This window comes from Gavialis gangeticus, unplaced genomic scaffold (assembly GCF_001723915.1).
Source record: "Gavialis gangeticus isolate Ggan-Ray unplaced genomic scaffold, GavGan_comp1, whole genome shotgun sequence".
NCBI classification, from domain to species: domain Eukaryota; kingdom Metazoa; phylum Chordata; order Crocodylia; family Gavialidae; genus Gavialis; species Gavialis gangeticus.
The window spans coordinates 8,664,120-8,671,235 of record NW_017729028.1 but is presented as its reverse complement, the minus strand read 5'-3'; the positions used below and the strand labels follow the sequence as shown (position 1 = coordinate 8,671,235).

Genomic DNA, 7,116 nt, shown 5'->3' with positions numbered 1-7,116 from the left:
CAACACACCCATGCCCCCCAACCACCCCGGACCTCCCCACACCCCCCGACACACACATTCCTGCTCCCCCTACCCCCGCCCTCCCCCGGGTCCTGGCACAGGGTCTGCCCACTTTGCGGTGCCTTTAGAAAGACGTGGGGCCGAGGCCGGGAGCACAGGTGATCCAGGACCTTCAGGCTCCGGGCAGGGACAGCCGTGGTGGGTTGCTGCCCTGCGCTTGGGCTGGTGCTGCCTGTGGAAGAGGCTGCAGCCTCGGGCCGGGCAGAGGGAGGATCTGGGGGTTGCAGACGGCCTGGCCAAGCCCACAGAATTCACAGGGAAGCCCGGCTGGAAGGGCCCTGCCCAGGTCTTGCAGCCTGACCCCCAGCCTGGGGCCAGATGCCCCCCTCCAAACCTCATGGAGGCCTGAGCCAGGTCTGTTCTCTCACTGCCCCCAGGGATCTCACATTAAGCCTCTCAGGTCTCTCCTCTGTCAGGAGTGGGGAAATGATACCCACCTGCCTCCCTCAAGGCAGCACCTGATAACCTTGTAAGTAAATAAAGCCGGTCAAGTGCATAGGTGTATTAACACCCATTAGTGGAAGGGATTTTTCCTGGCTCTCAGTCCTGCCTGCATTTGTCTTGCTCAGAGAGATAGAAGGTGACACGGCTGCTGCACCTGTCTCTACACAGCACCCTGTCTCGGCAGGTCCCATGCAGGAGGCTGACAAGTGTGCTGCGTGCACGTGGCGTGTGGGTGCTTTCTGCCAACTCACCACCGACACAACAGTTTGAGAAGTTAGTGGCAAGCCTATAACAAAACTCGACTGAGTTTGTGCAAACAGCCATGCTGCAGGGTTTGGAACTCGGCTAAACTGGATCGGTTTTCACAAAGAGAAAGACACTCCTGCCCCATCTCTGCCAAGGTTCAAGTTCCTAGTCGGAGTGTGGATGCAAACAGTGAGGCTGTTCAAAGAAACAGACAGAAATGGTTTTTTTTAGCATTTGCAAAATTAACTGTTTTTCTCCCAACATCTCTCGCAGAAGCAGTGTAAGTGTATTGGCAAAAGTTCCAAAAACATTCAACCTAAGGAAGAAAGCAAGTGTGTAAAATATAAGCCTGAACAGTTTTCAAACTTAGAATCCACTGAAAACAGACACATCATGTTAAGGTTGCCTCGAGGTTTTTCGCATCCATCAGTGCCAGCCCCACCTTTGCTACTTGAGGCCTGATTCCAGACAATAGTTATATGACTGATGTAAGTCCCTTGATTTCGCTGGGCTTATTTCTGGAAATCCTCATTGGCATAAGGATTATACAAAAATCAGGGCTGGCAAGACTGAGCTTTTGATACAATGTGAGCTTTTCCAATTACTCATCGTGCTGTCGTCTCATGCTCAGTACACATACCACCCCCTCCCATAAAACTCCTTTGAGTTCCCATTGCTGGACATGGATAGATGGGCTGGACAAAGAGCTACAGTGTGGCAGCCCAAATTATATATGTCCAGCAATAGGAACCTTGCAAGAATCGTTCCTGACTCCCTCTTCCCACTCCAGCAGTTTGGAGCCCCACTGTAATGTGTATTTCAGCAAACTCTAATGCCTGGTCTGCCCTAGATAGTGGCAGCCAGAGGCTAGAGGTCTGAGTCCAAGTGAGTAGCAGCTCCAAGAAGTTCATTTTCTTGACCTTTGGAGTGTGCTATATGGTGCCAGGTTCTAACAACAGTACTGTTCTAATTTAGGTTCTGATTCTGGATTTGGATCCACATGACGAACTCTCCAAGGCTCCAGCCACAGATCTGATGGCAGGATCAAGGTCCTGAACTCTAAATAACTGAGTTAGCAATTGTGACATCTTCTGCATACAATGTAGCACCAAACCCAAGTGAGTATTCAGTGACACAGAAGTGCAGCTCTCAGCTGTAACTGAAAACCATTTTTGCAAAGTGTTCTGATTTACTTTACCCCAGACCAAACAGAAGTTGACTGTTGGCTCCAGGGGGGAGGGGAATCTACCTGGGGCTGGGAGCCTGCAGCCAGGTTCCCCTAGCAATGGCCGGGGCTCTTTGCCAGCGCTCACTGTTTTCAGAATGGGAAGGGGGAAAGGCAGTGGAGGGGACTTGTTCTTGGGGCTCCCCAGCTGCTGCTGAAGGGTGGGGTGGGTGAATTGGAGTCCCCCTTCCCCCACATCAGGTGGGCTCCAGTACACCTGCCCTACTCTGGGAGGGGAGAGGGACTGAAAACCCCCAGACTGAACTCCCTCTGCTCCCTTTTCTCTCTCCCATTCTGAAAACTGCAACACACTGAGAGCTCCCTAGACACAAGTTACAAAAGATGATACATTTTTAAATGTCTTTATCTGATACCTCATGCAATGAGGGGTCAGATTTTTCACCTAAGTGATTTTTGAAGCTGTTTGCAGCTGTGCACTTATGTTTGGTCACAGCTATAAACTGCTCTCTTTGGCCAGATCAGGCAAAATTGTCCCTCCTGTCTGCACCCTGAGTCCTTCTACATGTAAACAATTGCTTTAAAAGTTTCTGTGCATTTACACTGATAAAAAGCTGCTGCTTTACATTTTCCTTGCCCTTTTTCCCTCACTTGCTGCACATAGTTCAGTGAATGAATTTACAGGCAGAAATAGTTGTTAGAATGGATTAAATGAATATTAGAGGATATTCAGCAAAAGCAAACTTTTGAAGCCATAAAAATAAGTATAGATGCGCAAAACATTTTCCTAACCTTTGACCTGGGTGTCTAGTTAAAAAAAAACAACTAACAAACAGTGTTGATATTTAAGATCCTTTGATGTATTCATAGAACAGTTCACGATCAGCAATTATTCACAGAAATTATTTACAAAAAAAATTAAAAACAGAACAAATTCAGAAAATTGTTAACTATTCAAGGATTATTTGCAACAGAAAAAGAGGATAAATTTCTGGAATAAAACCTTGATTACAGCCTATTTCTTCAGTTTCATCTTATGTCTTCTTTGTAACCCCTGAGCACAGGAGCCTTGTTTTCAGTGTGCATACCTTATTAGGACTTTCAAATTCTGCATTTGAATGGAAGATCAATATGTAGGTATGTACATTCCTATTTCATGTACCTAAGTGCCAATTTGAGCACCCTAGTACAAGATTTTAATGTCCTATTAGAGTATCTGCATTTGGAATATTGAGCCCATTGGGTATATTTAGCCTATCTGAAGATTTTTTTAAATGGCAGACATGCATTAAGTGCATCTGTAATTCTCACTCCCTATCTTGGCATGGTGCAGGCCTCATAAACTAAGTGTTTTGACTGCTTTTGCATCTTACCTTTATTTTGATTTTTCTCTTCATCATTTTATTCCCACAGTTGGAAGAAAGAAACAAGGAGATGAGAACCCAAATTAGATGTATCTGGCTCCTTCAAAGCATATTGAATTTCAGTAAGCACGAGGCAACTGAAGGAGCTTCTTACAGTGTTTTAACCAGAGGACTAAACTATTTGAGACAGACATGCAACGCCCTGTTATTTCTTCTGAAACATCTACCATAAGTACCTGATTGTCCGTAACTATTAAAGCTGCTGTTAGTGTATAACTAGATCAGAATATTAAAGAGAGACTTATTTTTATGAACAGTTTACAGCAGAACCCCATGCCTTCCACAAGTGATCTTTCAGTAGCACCAATCTGGCAGTCTAGTGCAGTGGTGAATGTTCAGGCAGTTTTGACAAGTGTTCTTAAACAGTTACTGATAGTAATACCAGATATTAAAATGAAGCCGGGGGCAAGGATTGTAGTACTCAGACCTTTTGTTGCCTGTTTCCCAACTAAGTTCCAACACAGTTCTTGGAGCTGGCAGAGCTGCTGGCTAACCACACTGCTTCCTATAGGTTCAGGCAGCAAAGGATTTCTTGGTAAATGGGTTTTCAGAACGCTGTGACCCCCAACTGACATACGTGTCTATTGAAACAGGATCTGGCCTTTAACTGATGCTTTAGAAAAAATATCAGAAGCACGCCTTTCAACTTTAGGGTTAAGACTAATCTTCATGCCTTAAGGGTCAGATCCCATAGTCCTCTCTCACATGGCACAGCTGGACAGTGTGACACCAACCCAGCATATTATTCTGCATGGGAAGTGGCATTGAGCCTCACTGGCTAGTAGATTTCACATAGGCCAGAGGAATCTACCTGCACAGAACACTTGGATTTTCAGAGGCTATGTGTCTTCATGAAAAGTGTGGCAGGATGGTTGGATAAAGAAGGACCTATGCAAACAGTGAACCTTATTCTATCTTGGACAGAAGAGTGTGGAGTGACATCTGAACCAGGTTTAAAATGATTTTTTCATCCTGCTTTAATTTTGCTTTTCCTAATCTCTCGCCATGTTATTTTAGGGCAGCATTTCCCAAACTGTGGGTTGTGCAAAAGTTTTGGGTGGAGAGGGAGGAGACATGCAAATCATGGTAGGAAGTGGTGATGCTGCCCCCCACTTCAACCACGCCAGTGCCCCTCTCTCTCCTTCAGCTGCTGCCACCACTGCTTCCTCCTGCCACTGGTGAGGGCAGCTGGCAGCAATCAAGTAGTGATGACAAAGCAGGGAGGCACAAGAGTTACCAGTTTCACTGTGATGGGGCATAAACCCACAAGGTTTGGGAAACACCATTGCAGGGGATTTCAAGTGAAAAGCAATGAAAGAAAGCAGGAGTCAGTGTCGCAGGGCACTAAAGTGCCTGCTCTTTTAAGGGCTGAAACTGCCTAAGGAGAGAGCCTTAGCAGTCACTCAGGAACACCTCAGCTGCAAGTTACCATGACAGCAGGAAGGCAGGAATTAGCCTGCACATGCAGGTGGTCAGCTGACTGGAAGAGGCAGGGCCCTGGGCACATATAAACACCAGGGCTGGGACCAGAGAGGGAGTGCTGTGCTAGCAACTAAGGGGGAAGAAGCTCTCTGAGAGGAAGCTAACTGAAGAGACTTGATACCTCATCTCCTGTTTCTGGTAAGATTAAGGGACTTCAGGAGCTCACCAGGCCCTGGCCTACAAGGTATGTTGTGCTGGGGGAAGAGTGGTTCATTTAAAAGGACAGAGCACACCCTGAGCTGCTTGCATTATGTTACAGCCCAGGGGCTTGTATTTTGATTTCTGTTTGTAAGCTGGTGGATTGGGCAGAGGCTATCGGGGAAAGGAGGCCTCATTGGGGGTCTACTACCACACATGGACCCCAGTGTGGGTGTGGTATCTGGGGTGCGTAGGCTTCTCCATGTCCACACTGGTGCTGGGAAAGAGAGAGGGCTGCAGAGAGCCCAGTGATGACCAGAGGCCAAGTGAAACTAAGGCCTCAGAGGGACACTGTGTGAATGCCATCTGTGAGGCCTGGGGCATAGTAAAGGGGCAGTTTGGAGCCATGTATCTAGCCCATAATGCTGAGGGTGTCCTGAGAGGCATCCACTTCGGAGCGAGACCCAAAAGGGGTCTGAGAACCCACAAGATTCACTGGGGTCTATTGGGACCATGTCCAACAATGCAAACTCAAGGGCAGCCTCCCCATCTATTATAGTTACAGCAAGACATGGCAGACGAAAGAGGATGCCCATGGGGCAGGATTGGCATGGTCAAGGAGCCCTAGGGGTATCACGGCCATCCCAGGGGACTCCATTCCATGACGGTCAGGTTACAGTACTAAATGAGGTATTTGTCTTAAATTTTGTCAGACTGCCATTGAAGTCAAGTTTATCTAACAAGACTATTGTCTTACAAGACCTTGGCTTTTTTTCCAGTAATAACAGGCTGGTTTTATGACTGTAAATTACCAAAAGGCCTGACATTTGTTAGTACCAGATGCTGATGCTTGAATCTTTGCCTGTGTCAGTTTAACACCTTGGTGTTCTCTCCCTTTACAGCACACAAACACACCTGGGAAATACCAGCTGCACAAGTTACTCTCAGCTACTACTCAGGCAGCAAGTGTCACTAACAGGAAGAACTAGCATCCACTTACCTGTTGTCACAATTGCATGTTTCTTTTTGTCAGTTGTCTGCATTACAGAAATTGGAGATGGACTTTGACCTACCAGCTCATCACCATCTTCCTGCCAAGCAACATTTCTCCTTGTTATATTTTTGTAGTCTGCTTTCCTGCCCAGGTTTTAAATGACAGAGCAAAAAGAAGCATCTGCTACTACCCTTGAGAATCTGTCTCCCTTCCATAGAACAGTGCTGGAAGGGATTGGTGGGGGAAGGAAAGAGGCCTGGCTAGTGTAATCTCTGCCCTTGCTTGCTGGATTTCTAATAATTGAGCAAAGAGGAAAATTTGCATGTCAGATTAAGTTAACAGTGTTTGATATAATTTTTAGTCTGCTTTTTTCTTTCCCGGTTACTTTTCCTACTTGTTGTGCCAATAACAGGAGCGATATTTATCACAAAAATACCACAAGTAGTGGCAATACCCTGTCATTGCATGATTGCTGTTCTTCCTGTTAGCAAAGGACTGAGTTGTTCTCATTTGTGTGCTGTTTCCCTCCCCTCTTAGAACTCTCTTTTCCTTGTAGGCAAGGAACAGCCGCAGCTCCGTTGTAATTGGAAATGAGCCTGAAAACACCAGATGTGAGGTCTGTACAACTGGACAAAGGGGGGGGGGAATGTGCACTTTAGTTTCTGCTCTTGTATTAAGGTTGCCACAGGGATACCACAGTGCCTTCCTATGACTTAGTAAATTAAGTGTGCACATGGCTTCCACAATTCAAAACTAGTTGTGTCCCTCTTAAATCAACGAGAGAAATGGTTAAAGCAGCATAAAGGAAACTTGGGAGAACTAAATGATTCTTGTTGGATGCAAGATTAAAGGTGCAAATACAAAAAAGTAGGCTTGAATAAAGCAGACAACCATAAGGAAATTCTGAATGAAGACCACATATTTTTATCTTTACCCCATTGTTTGCCAGCCTGTCTATTATATGGATGTCCAAAATAGGAGAAGATTTTATGTAGCACATGTGCCGTGCAGTAGGCACAAACATTAGTTAATATTTTAAGATCAGGTTTGACACACAGGCTCTTTTTTCTCTCTTAAATAGTATTAACTTGTTAGATTAGGAAGTAGTAATAATAATAAAGCTCCATGTCTCTTTGGCATCTTAC

The 7,116-nt window shown here is 45.7% G+C and overlaps 1 long non-coding RNA gene across 1 annotated transcript; it reads left to right on the top strand.

The window, feature by feature from the left end:
- Nucleotides 1-4,980: 4,980 nt before the first annotated feature.
- Nucleotides 4,981-6,610, top strand: LOC109300096. The gene is made up of 2 exons (XR_002098113.1): nucleotides 4,981-5,023; nucleotides 5,880-6,610. It is a non-coding gene; the product is annotated as an uncharacterized LOC109300096 (long non-coding RNA).
- Nucleotides 6,611-7,116: the final 506 nt, after the last annotated feature.